At 39.0% G+C, this 18,928-nt stretch overlaps 1 protein-coding gene across 1 annotated transcript in view; it reads right to left on the bottom strand.

Annotated features, from left to right (window-relative positions):
• Positions 1–18,928, bottom strand: part of LOC124789816 — a 141,057-nt gene that overhangs the window by 85,133 nt on the left and 36,996 nt on the right. The gene's annotated exons all lie outside the window — the stretch shown is intronic.

Raw genomic sequence — 18,928 nt, 5'->3', positions numbered from 1 at the left:
TGGGAAAATGTTGTCAATGCACAAACAAAACAACTTACAGAACACTCATGTAACTTGTCTTAGAATACTACTCAAGTGTGTGGGACCCATACCAAACAGGCCTAACAGGAGATATCGAACAGATTTAAAGAAGGGCAGCATGAATGATCACACCAATGGAAAGCATCTGTCGTGGTGTCCTACTGCAGACTGCTCACGATGGTCCGAGCATACAGATTAGGTTTCCAGATATGTGACTGGCTCAAAGAATTTTTAAGCAACAGAACCCAGTACATTGTTCTTGATGTTGAGTGTTCACCAGAGACAAGGGTATCGCCAAGAGTGCCCCAGTGTGGTAGGACAGCTCTTATTCACTACATACGTAAACGATCTGACAGAGCATTTTAAAGCTGTTTGCTGATGATGCTGTGGTGTATGAGAATGTGTCATTTTTGAGTGACTATAGGATTATGATGTTTGGTTTTGTTGGGCGCCTCAACTGTGCAGTCATCAGCGCCCATAAAAAGTCCCAATTTTTCGCACACTACATTTTCTTTACTCAGTCCAATTTAGCCACTGTCATGAATGATGATGATGATGAAATGATGAGGACAACACAAACACCCAGTCCCCAGGCAGAGAAAATCCTCAACCCAGCCGGGAATTGAAACTGGGACCCCATGGTCCAGAGGCAACAACGTTAGCCACTATGATCCAGAGGCAGCAATGTTAGTCACTAGACTACGAGCTGTGGATGTGACTATAGGAGGATACAAAGTGATTTCAACAGAATTTCTAATTAGTGTGAATGAAAGCTTGCTATAAATGTAGAAAAATGTAGGTTAATGTGGATGAATAGGGAAAAAATCATGTAATATTCAAATACAGCATTAGCAGTATACTGTTTCATTCTGTCACATTGATTAAATATCTAGGGGTAACAATGGAAAGCGATATGAAATGGAAGGAGCACATCAGGGAAGTAGTAGAAAAGGTGAGTGTTCAACTTCATTTTATTGGGAGAATTTTGGGAAACTGTAGCTCAGCTGTAAAGGAAATGGTGTATGGAATGCCAGTGTGACCCATTCTTGAGTACCGCTCAAGTGTTTAGGATCCCCACCAGGTTGGATTAAAGGATGACACTGAAGCAATTCAGAGGCATCCTGCTAGACTTGTTACCAATAGGTTTGATCAACATGCAGGTATTATGGAAAAACCCTGTGAACTCAAATACAAATCTCTGGAGGGAAGATGATGCTGTTTGACAAGGCACTATTGCAGAAATTAGAGAACTAGCATTTGCGACTGACTGCAGATCATTTCTACTGCTGCCAATGTACATTTTGCATAAGGACCATGAAGATAAGATGAGAGAAATTAGGCATTATAAGGAGGCTTATAGACAGTTTTTTTCCTTCACTCTATTTATGAATGGAACAGGAAAGGAAATGACTAGAAGGGTAAATGGTATGCTCTGCTGTGCAACGTATGGTGGCTTAGGTAACGTATGGTGGCTTAGGTTGTATGTAGGCCTATGTAGATGTAGACATAGATATAGATGTAGCTTTGTTTGACCCACAGGAAAGTGACCTGAAGATGCTGAAAAAAAATGAACTAGCTGACAGATAGATGCAAACAACCATGTGAAGTTTCTCACACAAAGAAACTAGAAAAATACTACAACCCCCTATGTATCACTCTTCTAAGAACCATGAAAGGAAAATCACACTAATTACAGTGGTGATTAAACAGTCATTCTTTCTGTACTCCATAAATGAAAATATTGGGAAGAAGCCCTAACAACTGGTACAGTGGGGCATACTCATAGCCATGCACACTGCTGTGGTTTGCAGAGTATAAATGTAGAGTGTAAGAGAGTTGACATCTAAACACCAAGTTATACTATATAGTTCTCAATACTTTGCAGTTCACATATCTATGATAAGAAGTGCAAAAGTAGTTTCACTTTTTAAATGCAGTGCTGGTGCTCTCCCACCTACTTTATTCATAAATTAGATACTCATAGTTATGAAGTAATAAAGGATTCATTTGATTGTTACATCAACCAAAGTAAGCCTTCACAAAGAAGAAAGATTTTGCTCTATTCCATAAAAAATGCCAACTGTAATAATTGTTTCAGAATATAATTTATTATCTGTTGACTTACTACAGAAAATTTCATAAACTTCATATGGCAGTCAAGTACAGCAAAAATCATTACTTTGCATTTCAGATATTCTGTGTATTACTTACAGAAAACAGCCACATGTCACTTTATTAAAAATAACAGATCATCCTCAGGTATAACACGGCATCAGTTAGGAACATGTGTCAAGTCATGAGAACTTGTATCTAGATTAATGCTCCAGACCAAATGCACCACAGCCACACATCAGGTAGTATGTTAATGGACTGTTAGTGTCTTATGTGGCAGTGTAACAAATCTACAACAAGAAGATCATTTGTTGCATATATAGTTCGTGCAATAAACAATGAGTGTAATATTTTGCCGCCAGGCTTGTTTTTTCCAGAATGTGTCAGAAGCAATTCTGAGGCCATCATGGGAGCTACCTACAGTTGCTCAGAGAAAGTTTGTTAGAATATAGGTTGGAGCAAGGGAAATAATTAACTATTTCACCAAATGCTGCTTTTAAGAACTGACACACAATTAGTACCAATAAATATTTACATTTGTTGAAAACGAATATATAAAGTTTCAAAAATTACTAAACTGTTTTTCTGGACATTTAAGACATAGCTATGAAATGTTTCTTGTGTACTGTGTACACATCACTATATTCAACTGTACTTGACAGCAGTCCAAGGATGAGTTCTTGTTACATAGGACACAATATAGATGGATTTCATAATTAAGCGCGAGAACATAAGTGACAATGTAATGATATTTGATTAGGTACCTTTGGGTAGTAAGTCAGTCATATGCAAAATCCAGTAAGAACTCAAATTGTGTACTGGAATTTGTGCTTCCACTATCTCATCATTTTCTGTGGGTACTATAAATGAAATTGGAATTTAAAAGTTTTCCATGTCTATAGGAAACATTCATGAAGTCATTACTTAAATATGGTACTGTGCTTTCTAGCACCCCTATTTCTTACTCCAAATGAAAGACATGGAAATTAGGCAAAATAGTCACCAACTAAACTGTTTTATCAGTTTCTTCCATTCACGTCTCACTGATGATGCATTCCCTAATGTTTCAACCCTCTAGATAGAAAAGTTTCTAATTACCATATTGTTACAATATCTAGATTGGCTGGTATGCATATCATTTTGTAAGTATGGTCTACTATAGTGAAACACTTTTGTGAATAGCTGTTTCATATTAGTTTTTGTGTAATTGTATAAGGTCTTTACTACTAATACCAAAATTAGTACATCAAATTTCTTATAAGACTATGGTAAGATTGGCTTTGTTCACACCTCTGAAACTACGACACCTTTTTACTAAACATTACAGCTGCACCATCTTGCAGCATCACTTCTGCCACATAATCCAGATTTTAGAATGTCATAAAACAAATGGTGGTCTTTGTTCATAAATGATTACAAACATTGTGTCATGTTAAATGTTGTTTCCTAAATACTGAGAACACACAATTTGAATCAGTATCAATGATTTAGGTTCCACACAATTGACTTTTCTTGGGCATGAAAGTCACTGCCAGCCTTCTCTGTGAATTGTTTTGTAGAGACTTTTTCATTTTGATACATCAGCACTCTAATTACTACAACTGTAAAATTTGCTGTTTTACTTCCTGGATATAAAAGTAGAAGGAATGTTTTCATAATTCTTGAAAAATGTATGCCCTATGAGATGTTTTTTTTTATTTTTTATTTATTTATTTATCCATCTTTAAGGATTTACATGCAATCGATGTCATCATGAGTGATGTACAATTTACATATTAATAAATATAACTATTGTGAGGTATCACACAAAGCTAAAGTATACATTTTAAAAGAACATACATAATAAAGGAATACATTTGATACATAAAAATATCCCACATAACTAAAGTGTGTATTTTAAAGAAAGTGCGTAATAAAAGAATACATTTCATACATAAGGATTTCTCCACATGTTTAACAGTTAAATGTGGAATTACAGAGACAAAGAAAAGCTTAGGAAGAGGTACAAACAGAGTTGCAAGTTGTTTCGTAAGTCAGGTCTATTTTTGAAGAGTTTTCAAAATATATTAAGAGAGACACAATTTGCCTGCACAGGTAATGTGTTGAAAAGCCTTATTCCTATGTATTCATAACTGTCTTGTGTTTTCTTGAGTCGAGTTGTTGGTATGTCTATCTTAAATGTTTGACAGGTGATTATGAATGGACTTCCTAAGGTTGTAACTGTTAAAGTTTTCTTTTATGTACAAAAGGCAGCTGTACATAAAAAGTGAAGGGACTGCCATTATCTGTAATTCTTTGAAGTATGACCTACATGATATGTTATTTTTGGTAATCCCAGAGATGCTCCTGATGGCTTTCTTCTGCCAAATAAAAATTTTCCTGGACCATGGAGAATTACCCAATAGAAGAATACCATAGCTAATATGGCAATGAAAGAATGCGTAATAGGAATTAATCAGCAGGCTTTCAGAAACACAGGTGCATAATTTTTTCAGTAGATATATAACTCGCGAAAGCTTTCGAGATATGTTGTCTATGTGACTCTGCCAGGTTAATTTCGTATCTACGTATATGCTAAGAAGTTTGGTAGAAGTGTACTCAATATCAGCATTGGATAAGCTGAAATATATATTTACAGTCTTTTCATAGTTAATAGCTAACTCATTGGGTTCAAACGACATATTGGATAATCTGAGAAAATCTTTACTTTGCTCCTTCAGTTTATTTATGTCCTTCCCTGAATTGATGAAAGTTGTATCATCTGCGTAAAGTACAGATTTGCATGGCATATTGCTGGGCAGGTCATTTATAAATATTATAAACAGTAATGGCCCAAGCACTGATCCTTGGGGAACACCTCTAGTGACATTCAGTAACTGTGACTTTTGACCGTTGTAGCTTACAGTTTGCTTTCTGTTACTAAGATATGATTTAATGAGGGAGAGATCCAGATCCCTAATGCCATAACACCATAGTTTTTCCAGCAGTTTTGTGTGGTTTACAGAATCAAATGCTTTGCTTCAGTCTACTAGTGTGGCTTTAGCAGATAATTTGGATTCAAAAGAAGGTTGCACAATAGAAACAACATTTTCAACAGCATTAATTGTTGATAACTGGGCTCTAAAACCATATTGAGACTTAGTCAGTATATTGTTTTTTGACAAATGCATGTTAATTTGCTTTTGTGTACAATATTCAATTATTTTTGAAAAAATAGGTATCAGAGAAATTGGATGATAATTATTAGTGCAGGATTTATCACCCTTTTTGTGTAATGGAATTACTACTGTCTTCTTTAGACATTCTGGAAAAATACCACTGTCAAATATACAGTTTATGAGTGTGCAGAGAGGGAATGATATCAAGTCGATAATTTTTTTAATCACAAAATTTGAGAGGCCATAAATATCTTCTGATCTGGAGTCACTTAACTTTACCACTGATTTAATTACATCACTTATTTCCACATGTCCCCAATTACAGGTTGGCACAGTATCAGCAAATTTTTGTAAAAACTGGTTTATATAAGTAGATTGTGAATTTGATTTTGAACTCTTCTTATGAGGCGATGAGGGATTAGGGTTTGCTGCATTGATAAAAAAAGAGGTTAAACGCATCTGGGGTGACATCAGTTGTAACTTTTACACTATGACTACCTGTACCTAATTCTGCTTTAATGACCCTCCACACAGCCTTACACTTATTATTGGGGTTTTTGATGAAGTTATCATTTGCTCTACATTTTGCTAATCTGATTTGTGATCTATAGTGTCTCTTGAGGCTAACATAAGTTGCATTGTCAACACTACCATTTTTTACCTTATCATAGCATATCAAAACCATTAATCTTAGCTTCTGTAAATATGGTGTGAACCACCTATGTGGAGTAGTTCGACCATGCTTTCTTGCCATTGTTTTGTTTCATTTGGTAACCATTGGACAGGAGGTATTAAAAATTTCAGATAGAGTACTAACAAACCTGCTACAAGCCTCCTCAACAGTGTTGGAAGCATATATTATATTGGATTATGTGCCTTAGGTGGGTCTTATTTTTTTCATTTCTTCTCTCATTGATCCATTTTATTTAATGTGCTGGTGGAGATGTGAAAAGATATCACAGGATTCAGTGAACACAATCCACCTTCAACAGTGTGTGACCTTCCTACAATATCGCACTCCATTTAAAGTATAAGTCAATTGGAAAGTCAGCCAGGGTACTTGTCAACACCTTGTTTTTGCTCTGGAATGGACATTAATCAAAAATTAGAATTGCCTTCTTTGTATTAAGAGGACACTGCTATACTAGTCATTGGCTTTGACCAGTGGCATAGTGAACATGCAACAAACATTGCATACAGCATGGTGGCTGTAATATCTAATCAATGGAGCTATTTTCAGACATGAAAAATACAGAGAGTTTTGATAATGAGAATTTGTTATACCAGGAAAAAATAGAATTACAGCTATTATGATCAATCACATACGGGTATTAATAAGAGGAACGCTTCTTCGAAAGAAAGTGAATCGAGTACCATAAGCTCTACAGTTGTAAAAGACATCATGATGGGCAACATGAAAAGAAAGAGAGAGAGAGAGAGAGAGAGAGAGAGAGAGGGGGGGGGGGGAGATACGTAAATAAATTGTCACTAATATCAGAAAATAAATTTTATCAGTATAGCTCAAGTGGAGATTGAAATATGTAGCTTCGAATATATGTAAATACCTGGCAGGAAGAAACAGAATTGAGAATCATAAAAAAAGCTGTAGCAGAAACCAATATATCCAGTACAAACTAGAAAAAGGTTTTTTCTACTAGATAAATGGTAGCTAGTATTGAAAAATATACTTTACCTATGCAGCTCAAGAGGCAATTGCAATACACAGTTATGAATGCGTGTACTTCTCAGGAGTTAATTGAAACAGTGGTGACGAGAAGCAATTTAATTATTTGTCCGAAAGAAACTGAACTGAGTATCATGAAAAGAGATCTGCAGCTGCAGTGGGAAAAATAGTAATTATGAAGAAAATTCTCTTTAGCTATATAGCTCATGTAGGGACTGTGTTTCACAAGTTCAGCTGGAACACCAACCTCGGAACACATTTCACAAAAATCACATAACCAATTCTCATATTCCCAGAAAACAGGATGGGTGGGGATAGGGTAACCTATCATAGTCAGTACAGTAGTTAACTAAAAGAAACTGAAATGCATCTTAACAGGTCAGCTCAAAACCATCACACAGAAAGGGTAGTATCACAGTTATAGGATTTTCAGCAGTGCTTATCAATAGTGTCACTAAAAACTAATCTAGACTAAATATGAAAATATCTTGTAATTGGAGTCAGTAAATGAAGCTCAATAATAAGTCTACTTGTACAGAGTTTTTTTTAAAATACATAATAACAAAGAATTCAATGGTCAACAACAATAATTCACAAATACCTTCTTTTTAAATATCCAAAAACAGAAATTAACATAAACAAAAAGTAGTGTTCCCACCTTAAAACAACATTAACACCATACCACTAGCATCCTCCGTCTGTGTCAATTATCAGTGTTACAAAAACTAGATTACAAGATTTAAATAAGTCCTAGAAAGACTCTAAATTTTTCAAATTTAATTTTACCTAATGACTTTGTCAGAACATCAATTGCTTGTTCATTTTTGCTAATGTGATTTAACACAAGATTCTCAGCTGAAACTTTCTCTCTAACAAATTAAATTTCAACCTCCATAAGCTAAAGTTTATGATGGAACTGTGGGTTTTTGCAAAGGCTTATTACTGGCATATTATCTTCATAAAGCAGGCCTACAACAGCTCGTTGACTGTCCGAAAAGCTGTTATTCAAATTAATATTATAGTAATATAATAGAGGGAAACATTCCACATGGGAAAAATTATCTAAAAACAAAGATGATGTAACTTACCAAACGAAAGCGTTGGTATGTTGACAGACACACAAACAAACACAAACACACACACAAAATTCAAGCTTTCACAACCAACAGTTGATTCAACAGGAAAGAGAAGCAACCGTTGGTTGCAAATGCTTGAATTTTGTGTGTGTGTTTGTGTTTGTTTGTGTGTCTATCAACATACCAATGCTTTTGTTTGGTAAGTTACATCATATTTGTTTTTATAATATTATAGTAAATTTTTCTAGAGATATATATGATGTCAGACTTGCCAGCGGAGCCCTAGCTGATCATGAACCGTTGATTTTAACATTCTGCTGTGATCAGTTGCCTAAATCAGACACATCAATCGAAATCAAGTCTAATGTCACATGGATAAGAGGGCAGAAAGATGAATATATTAATTTATTTATTGACACATTATCTAATGGGACTTCGTATACAATGCACAACTTAGGAAGGGTGCTGGTGAAATGGTGTTTAACTACTTCCTGAAAATACTCACATGCTCACCATTAAGCAAAAGTAGCCCTGAGCATAAACAGAAAAACAAACAGCTAAAATGGTATACAGATGAGCTAGCTCTCATTAGGAAGGAGATGCTCAGCCTGTACAGAAAATATAAAAATTCATGTAAACAAGGACCTGAGCTAGATAATATTTCTTATAGAGCTTATCTAAAATGTAAAAAAACCTACAAAGACAAACTGTCCTTGGCCAAAAAACATGCATGTGAACATTACATTGAAAGTGCTCCCAACAAATGTAAAGCAGCAAGGGACATCATCAACCAATATAATTCACAAACTCACACACAAGATGCAATGCTGGTCCCAGAAGAAGTAAATAATTACTTCCTAACCTCAGTGAGTGAGCTGAAAAACAAAATCAAGCTAAATGGCACTTGTGCACTAGATCATCTTGGTGCTGTGCACCATAGGAGGTATACTTTTCAATGGAATGTTGTCACCCCAGAGGATATTGTAGAAGCTGTGGCAAGGTTCACCTATTCCAAAAGTATAGACTGTTGTTGGTTCTCTAACTATGTAATGAAAAAATTATACACTTTATCTGTCAACCTCTGTCTTCCATTTTTAATATGTGTTTAGAACCTGGAGTTTTCACAGTTGCACTCAAAACCGCTAAAGTGATACCAGTCTTTAAAAAGGGAGATAAGCATCTGCCCCAAAACTATCAACCATTTTCTATTGTCCCAATTTTCTCTAAAGTTTTTGAATATCTCATGTGCAGCCAACTAAATAACTATTTTGAAAACCATGATCTCATCTCCAACAGACAGCTTGCATATCAACATGGTAAAAATATCCTTACTGCTGTCACTGAAGTTGTTAACAAGGTGTTAACTGCATTCAAAAATAAGGATCTAGTATCAGTTGTACTTTGTGATCTTAGCAAAGCCTTCGACTGCATACCATTTAACACCATATTTGCAAAACTAGAATTTTATGGCATACACAAACCATCTTTAGATGTAATTGAATCATACTTAAGTAACAGGAGACAGTTTGTATCAATTAAAAGTAGATGCTCCTCGCTGAAGTAAGTTCGAACTGGAGTGCCTCAGGGCTCGATCCTAGATCCTTTTCTATTCATCATTGCAATTAATCACTTACCTTACTATGTAGGAGCAAATTCAATTGTTTGTTATGCAGATGACACAACACTGATCAATACACACCATGACAACAGAACTGCATTAGGCAACAAAGGAAAAACTAGAACTAGTAATGAATTGGTTTTCTTCTAATGAACTCCTATGTAATCCTGATAAAACACAAGAACTAATTCTGGGTTTAACTACAGCTGTTGAAAGCAAATCAGTAAAATTGTTAGGATTCCACATTCATTCAAAATTAAACTGGGAGGAACATATTAGCCATATCTGCAAGAGACTAGCAAGAGTGTGTTATCTCATCTGGAGACTGACAGATGTAGTCACTGATGAGCATCTAAAGGTGGTATATTTTGGCCTGTTTCAATCACAAATTTCCTATGGCACATAGTTATGGTGACATTCTTGATTTGTTAGTGAAATTCTGAAAATTCAAAAAAAAAGTAATCAGAATAATGATCAAAGTTAAGCCTAAGGAACACTGCCGCCCTCTCTTTAACAAGCACATGATATTAGCTGTTGTGAATCTACACAGGACTTCTTTATGTTAAAAGCAACTTAAATTAGTTCGAGACCGGAGAGAACATACATCCCCACAGCACCAGAGGCATCTGGACTTCGACATACAAAGATACAGACTTACGAAGACTGCAAACTCACACAAAATAATGAGTTTAAAACTCTTCAGTAAACTTCCAGCATCTGCTCGGTCACTGACCAGTAATATTTTCAAATGTAAGATTTATGACTGGTTACTCAAACACCCATTTTATAAGATAACAGAATGGTTTGAAATAAACATTGATATTGATATATATATGTACCTTGACAAACAGTAATAGTTCCCTCCCTTAAATTTTCAACAATATTTATTCCAAAATAGTTCCTATCATACCTAAATCCATCATTTTAGAGTTATTACTTAATAACAACTTTAAATTGTCAATCTCACTGCAAGAAGTCAAAGCTATCAGGCAGATCATTGGTGTAAATTAGTATGCATATTTTATTGCTATTTTGTGTCTTTATATACTAGTAACACTCAAAGTAACTTCTTACAAATTCTAAGCCACTTATTACTGTGTGCACTTTAACACTTCAATTTTTGGGTGACCTTCAAACCTTCCAGAACCTTTTTAAATTTACATACTTTATCATTCATTTTACTGCAACATTCAGAAGGTAATTTAACATAAAAGTATCCAACTCTCTCGCCAGAGAGAAAATCACTACAAACACGCTGTTGATAGATGGGAAAATTACTCTCATTACAAAAAAGGGGGAGTTTAACTGAAAATAATTATGCTATTACATTGTACTTTCTGAATAAGTCAATCTCACTTGGAAACCTGTAGCTACAAGATGAGCATCATAAGAAACAACATTACTTTTCTCATGTCTTTTTTGCCTAAAAACGCACATCATCCCAATAACATTACAATAATTTAGCTTAAATACATAAACCCATGCATTATTTTCTTCCAGGGCTTGCAGCACTCTTACTATTACATCTTTCCAATTTTCAGCATCACTAAATCACTTCAGCATAGCTGCTGGGATCACCATTATTCACTGCTGTCAACAGGCTCACCTCATGATCTGGATATCAAATATTTGTTATGAGTCTCTAATTGTGTGGCCTCTCATCCTCATCAGCTACATTTTTGTTTGCTTTCTACAAATAATCTTCTCTGCTATCTCTGTCTTCACTGATTTCTGGTTCTTTTCTAAGCTGACTTCTATTTCCTTCCACAACCTGTCATCATTTCTGCTTCTTCTGCCCCGCTGATTCTGAAATTTTATCTGTGTTTGAGTTTTATAAGTTAACTTCCACCTTATTAAGACTTTCATTACAGTTGCTAAAGACAACAATTACCCTATACAACTTGTATATGGGCAACCATGGAAAAAAGCCCAAAAAACAGAGAAGACAACATGCTTAGCTATGTTATCTTCATCACAACAAATAGTATCTTATTTTGTTACAGGGGCACCAGTTTTCTTCTTTCATTCAGGCATAGCTACCAGCAAGAAAACTACAACTCAATGCACCTCAATTTTCTTTGTGAAAGACATTGTGGCCCCGATGAGATCGACTCCAGCATCGATCTGAGTATCGTCTTTGAACTAAACTAAGATTATCTTTGGGTGAAACCGCCATGTTAGTTCTTTGTAAGCCTTTGATGTGTTTAGGTGAATAAACGAACTACAGCAAAATGGGAGTGTTGTTTGGCGTAACCGACCCGAACTTCTTCCTCACTGGCGACCTCGAGTTGTAACGTCTTCTGTTTTCGCCGTTTTACTGCGTCCACAACCTCCACGTCGGTTATTTTCACGTGTATTACATCAACACAGCATTCAAACAATGACTTCAGCCCAGTGCCTAACGCCAGATTTTGTGATCAACATGCATCGTGTTGCGGGCGATTTACACCCGCCAGGACTGCAACACGATGCCTCTCACTCGACGATTACGCCGATTTCGCCGGACGTTTTCGAGCCTGCAACAATAAGTGAGGTTAGGAGTGTGCATGACTCTGGCTATCAAACGCCTTTGTTCCCACCATATGTGACCTCCCTCATTGACTATGCAGTTACCTCTTACGGATCTCCGTGCAGTGCGGGACCAACGCCGACTTCTGCAAATGCTTTGTTGGGCAACCTACCACCGCCAGGACAACGATTTGCCACACCGCAATCCTTGCAGCACCACGCAGATACCTGCCACGTGGTTGGAACTGCTTTGTTCACAGGTCAACCTCCTCAGCATCTGACCATGCCTACACCTGCTTCGGTTCAGCATCAGCACATGCCTTGCTACTTCGATACCTCGGCCTGCAACAGGAACAATAACTTGTTATCTGTGCCTGACCTCCACCTCTGTTCCACTGCTATGCCTCAGTGTTTTGTGCCACGACATTCACCTTATCCGCACAATGTTTTGAGTGGAGTGACTATGAACAGTGAACATTCACACATTCTGCCCCACGTTCGACCTCATTTCCCACACTGTGCTTCCAGACAGCCCGCACCTCCGCAGCCGCCCTGTAACACAGGTGGCCCTGGCTCTGATCATACGTTGAGCTTTCCGTGGACTAACATGCGTTCTCAGACTTTGAACTTTTTCTCACCTGTCGCCCCCACGCTGGCTCCAGTCGAGCTTCTGCTACCGTTCTCGGCACATCTCGGTGCCTCATCCGCGTCGGTCTTCTGCAACACGTCAATCCAGACACACCTGCAATGTGTTGAGCTTCCAAAACCGCGACTGACACATTACGGTGTCTCACTCGCATCGGCCTTCCACGTTGCGACGGATCGCGCTCAACTACAACATGTCACCTTCACGCAGCCACCCGAACAGCCGTTGTTGCCACATCCCCTGGAGGCAGACTCTCCTGGGATACTACAGCAACAACAGCTCGATTCAGGCAGTGCCCCGATGAACTCAACTCAACCTGTTCTTCCGAACATTCTACAATGCTTACCGACACTGCCACCATTTGATCCCGATGGGGCAACAATCTGGTTCAAAATTGTGGATGAAGTGATCCACCATTACAAACTCGACGAGTCAACCCAGTTTCTGTCCCTCATCACCCACCTGCACGACCAGGAGAACTTGATTGCTGACCTGGTCGATGCCCGTGACTCATCTACCCAGTACACTCTAGCCAAAGAGACAGTTCTATGTCAGTTTGCGTGCTCAACTGAGGCAGAAATACGGCAAGTGCTCCACATCGAGCAACTAGGCAATGACAAACCTTCCCAGCTCTGGAGACTGTTACGTGTCCTGGTCAACGCTGATCTATTCACTGACACAGCTCTCCTCGCCATCTAGTCAGTTAAACTATCTCCTCACATCCGCTTTGCTCTGGCTCAAAGGCCTCCTGAACCCACTGAGCAAAGAATGACAATTGCCGAAAAGCTACACGATGCATCACTGCTCCATTTCACCAGCCACTGTCTACCTGACAAGTCTCAGGTTCAGGCTCATCGCCCTGCGGCCAGACACAGCTGGGACCGTACTGTGCCGACTGTTCTGCTCGCCTCGGGAAGCAGTAAACAAGCAACTGGGACGTCACCGGCTCTTACCGCAGTCACGCCCCCTCCTGCAACCGAACCTACTGCAGCCACCGAACCTTGGCCACTGCCACTGGCAACGAACTTTCCACAGGAAATGCAACCGCACTTTCAAGATGGCTCTTCGATGCCACAACTCTCTATGGATGGAGGCCCTTCCCCTTCTACTACTCGGCATTCATGCGCTCTATAAGGAAACCTCAAAGGCACAATAGCCGAGTTCGTATATGGCCAGAACATTGTTCTCCCTGGCGAACTTGTGAGCCCTTCTGCTTCTTCCCCTCAGTCTGACTTACCTTCCTTCGTGGACCGCGTCAGACACCACTTCACCAACCTCCATATCCCTCTGCCTGCCAGCCACTCCCGCCCTAAGATTCACGTCCCGAAATCTCTGGACAATTGTGAATACGTCATGCTCCGAGACGACACTGTCCATGCTCCCCTCCAACCTCCATATACCGGCCCATACCGAGTTCTCTCCGGCGCTCAGCCAACCCCTATGACATCCAGATAAAAGATTCAGCTGTTACAGTCTCTCTCAACAGACTTAAGCCTGCTCATGTCGAGCCCGCTTCTACCTCCCATCAGGCCACAACCACTCCACTCACTGTCGTGGCTCACAACGCTCCGACCACTCCCTCCACGTTGGACTTACACACTCGGTTGAGTGACTTCCAGCTCCAATCGTCAAGCTCTTCTCCTCGAGTGATCACATGCTCCCCACGTCGAGCTTACCTACGATCACGCCCTCGCCGCCAGGCCCTTCAACCTCTCCCCCATCGCCCGCCTCGCCCTTCGAGGTTTCTCACGCCCCCCCCCCCCCCCATCTTGAACGTGCCCTCGCTTGAGGTGTTAGTGTCTGTCCCCCTGGACATAATCCACTATACTATGCGATAACACACTGTTCATTGTGTGTTTCCCTTCATCCGGTGCTCATGACACAACCTCCGCCATTTCCTACCACCTGGTGGAATGTGTTCCCTTCTCGCCCGATGTCGACCTGGACATGCTTCGTGTGTTCGCCACGCCCACCGGAGACACTGTCATCGTCACTCCATTCCACCCGCAAACCGCCGGCCTCCCTGTCGCCGCACGACCAGCACGCCCAATATGATTCCCGGCGCGCTTCAACGACTTCCAGGTTCGGTGGCTGAACCTTCCTTCAGGACATCTACTGACACAGCTGCCCGATGACGCTGTCGAGCTGACCATGGTCTGGCTCCCGTGGACCACCCCTGCCGACGCCAAACCCCCCCCCCCTCCCCCGAGCCTCTCAAGAGTACTCCATACTGTGGGGGCGGGGGGGGGGGGGGGGCTATGTGGCGCTGATGAGGTTGACATCAGCATCGATCTGAGTATCATCTTTGAACTAAACTAAGACTATCTTTGGGCAAAACCGCCATGTTAGCCTTTGATGTGTTTAGGTGAATAAACGAACTACTGCAAAAATGGGAGTGTTGTTTGGTGTAACTGACCCAAACTTCTCCCTCAACATAAATATTTTGTACCCCCTCACATCATTATCACAATCCATAAGTAAAACTATGTGGGTCTAGTTTAAGTCTCATTTTCCTTAGGGTGCACGGTCAGACACACAAACCCGTAATATCTGCATGTCCTCTAAGGACAGTTCTCTGCCGTAAAAGGCTTCAAACAGAGTTTTATCTCTGACAGGACTTGGACTAGTTTGATTTAGTACATAAATCACCATATTAACTGCTTTAGCCAAGAAATGTTCAGGAATTCCAGAAATCACTGAACAAGCAGCTTAAAACAAGGTGTGCATTTCTCTTTCAGCTCTTTCAATTTGTTGCAGTGTATACACAGTGCTTCTTTGATGAGTTATGCCATTTTCACGCAGTAATGTATCTGAATCAGTATTCATAAGCTCCAGTCCATTATCACTCCCTAGAACTTTAATTTTTAGACCAGTTTCTCTCTCAACTTTTGCAGTAATGTTCTTGATCAAACCTTTAACCCCACCCTTTTGTTTCATAAAGAATACCTTTCGATAAACTGAGTAGTCATCCTTCAAAAGCAAAAATATCTCACTCCTTCAAGTGAATGGATCTCCATAGGTCCACAAACGTCTACATAAACTGATTCAAGTAGGGCATTAGTTCTCGACAGACAGGGAAAGGCATGCAATGTTATTTACCCACCAAACTGTCTTCCCAAATGACAAAGTTGTCAACGAAGTCCACTCATTTATGCAACAATAACTGTTTCACATGCATAATGCTCTAACTGAATAGTTTTCTTATGCCAAATACTCATGTTTTCAATACATTTACAAAAATTTACTAGATCAAAGTTCATTAACTTGTATGCACTATCAAAATGAGCAATGAAAAGTCACTGGTGTCATTACTGCCAACCATAAAGAGCATTTTGTCTGCACATGTCATAATAATCATTGACAGTTCTGATTATGTTCCATATAAGGGAAACAACCTACAATACATTTTATTAACATTTTTGGATAATGCATAAACTTCACTGTTACTGTTCAAGAATTCACATTGTTTCCTGTTTGACACTAAACACATACCTTTGTCCAACACAGTTCCTGCCAAAAACAGACTGAATTTCAGTTTAGGCACAAACAGCTCTCAACTAAGCACTGCTCTGCTATACTTAGCCCAGTTCCATGGATAGAGTTCCACTGTACCACACCCAATCACATCAAGAAGTTTACAATCACCCACAATAACTTTCACTGAGCTTCGCACACTGTCCAGTTTATTAAATAATTCTCTCTTATTGCACATACACTCATTAACACCTGTATCCATGAACCAATAACCTCCTAGATCAACTCCTTGATTAGTACACATAAAGGCATTTACATACTGAGCCTCTTTGCCTTCTTTGGACTTCAGCAGTATGCAGTATGACTTCCAATTACTTATTTTTTACAATAATTGCAACTTCTCATTTCTCTTCACTTTATTTTTACAGTCTTTTGCAAAGTGGTCCTATTCGCCACAAACATAACAGGTAATTTTTTGCTGCCTGCTTAAATTGGCCAAAGCTACATCTGGCTGATCTGATTGATTGTTTCTCTCTTTCTCATTTAAGTGTTTGCTTCTTACAGGTAATGGAGTCCTATGCTGAACAGAAATGTCTATATCTTTCTGGCAATCATATCAACACCTTTGTTATTACCATTTCCTCTGAAAGTGAGTCACCCACTTGATTTCTTCTTTTTTATACATAACTATAACCATTGACTCATCACCAAACCGGAGAGGGAAAAACTTTTTTTGAACTAGGTAAATGCCCACTACAAACTCTTTCTCATACTTGGTCTCCAATTTACCCACATGCCAGCAGAATTCATACATGACAGTAGGTGAATGAGTGGCACTAACTCTGTCTGCATCTCAATAAGTACCTGTACCTGTGCTTTTGTGTCCTTTTCCAGGCATGATTTTTTCCTCAGCTTCTTTCTCCATTAGTGGCTTAATAGCTAAGCCATTGAAAATATCTAAAAAGCCTTTATCTCTGAATATCACACAGCCCTATTGCCCCTCTGAACAACTTCAAACACTGATGCACAAACTTTCCCATCGCACCTCGCCAACAACATGCCAGTATAAAAGCCAACTTAGGAATTTTCCTTTGTGTGAAACCATGTACACAAGATTCATGCACCAATTTGAAGTTCTAGATTTGCATATTTTACTGTTCCCATCACTTATGCTTAAACTTTCATTGATTGTATCAATACCTGTTTGTATTGTGATATATGGTGAAACCAGGAACATTCATGAGTGCCACAATAAACTCATACTGTCAATTATAGGCTTGAACTTAATTGTGCTCTTTTTAAATTTTTGAGAACAGTAGGCCTATTCTTGTTCAAAACACTCATTCTGTAATTTCATTGTACAGTTATGTGAGAAATAAGTTATTTCTGATCATTTTCAGACACTTACAAAACTATAATTTTACTGGTACATGTGTTTTAGATACGTACTTTATTTCATAGTAAATCAGCATTTGTGGTTCACAGTTCTGCCAACGAAAACATCATCCATGAATTTTGTTCTATATCAACGCAAATAAATGTGCAGTTTTGAGAATTTTTGGAAGCTATCATTATCCTGTGCATAATTTAATTTTCAGTAAATCAGCATTTGTGATTTAGTTACTCTAACAGATATTCTAACTAACATAATGTGTTACATCTAGTTTCCCCTAAACAGGAGTAGCCCTATATATTATCTGAATGTATTGTAAATTAACTCCGTTTTTGAGTTTTCTGACAACTATAATTAACTTCTTAACATTTTACGAAACTATTATTTTTTACCACAAGTTTTCGTGTTGCTTTAATAGAAATCTTGTTTTGTGTATTTGCTTCAGTTCTCATAGGGAATTGGCAACTTCTTAGCTCAACAGTTTAAAAGATAATCAATGGGCTTGATTTAAAGTTCACTGCCTTGTAATACACTGCGCCAGTCAAAACGCAGCCCCACTCTGAATGCTGTTCTCAAACACGGGATGAGATGGTCTATCTTCATAAGCAGTTGGAAATTGCCCTGAATACTGTCAAACAATCAGTGTGATGGAAGAGCTCCCAAAACACGTCTTTCTGTGATACCTGCATTAGAGGTACCTCAAGTACTATCCTCTCCTGTGAATCCTGCCCCTGTGCAGAAAGTATGGGATCTGTCATTACTTGTCCACTTGACTGACAGGGGTGTGTCAATGGTAGATCTAGGTATCCTCTACAGGTCGGATGGGGACCAAGAAGGACTCAGAGTGTTTTATCAGTCCCCCTAACCAACAAGTTTGAGGTGCTGTCTTTCACTGAAACTGAGCCAATGGGATTCACTTTGCCTCTTCTGGGGGAAACCTGTTTTATAAAGTGTCAAGAGGAGGAAAACACAAAATTGTAGGGCTCTATTAATCATTGGTTGTTTGAACATACAACAAATGATGGTACCCATTGTGGTGTCACTGCCAGACACCACACTTGCTAGGTGGTAGCCTTTAAATCGGCTGCGGTCCGTTAGTATACATCGGACCCGCTTGTCGCCACTATCAGTGATTGCAGACCGAGCACCGCCACACGGCAGGTCTAGTCTAGACTCCCTAACACTCACCCCAGTTGTGCAGCTGACTTTGCTAGCGATGTTTCACTGACTACTTACGC

Source organism: Schistocerca piceifrons, chromosome 3, assembly GCF_021461385.2.
Source record: "Schistocerca piceifrons isolate TAMUIC-IGC-003096 chromosome 3, iqSchPice1.1, whole genome shotgun sequence".
In the NCBI taxonomy this organism is placed as follows: Eukaryota; Metazoa; Arthropoda; class Insecta; order Orthoptera; family Acrididae; genus Schistocerca; species Schistocerca piceifrons.
Note: the sequence above shows the minus strand (reverse complement) of the source record. Positions and strands in the feature narration are given on the sequence as shown.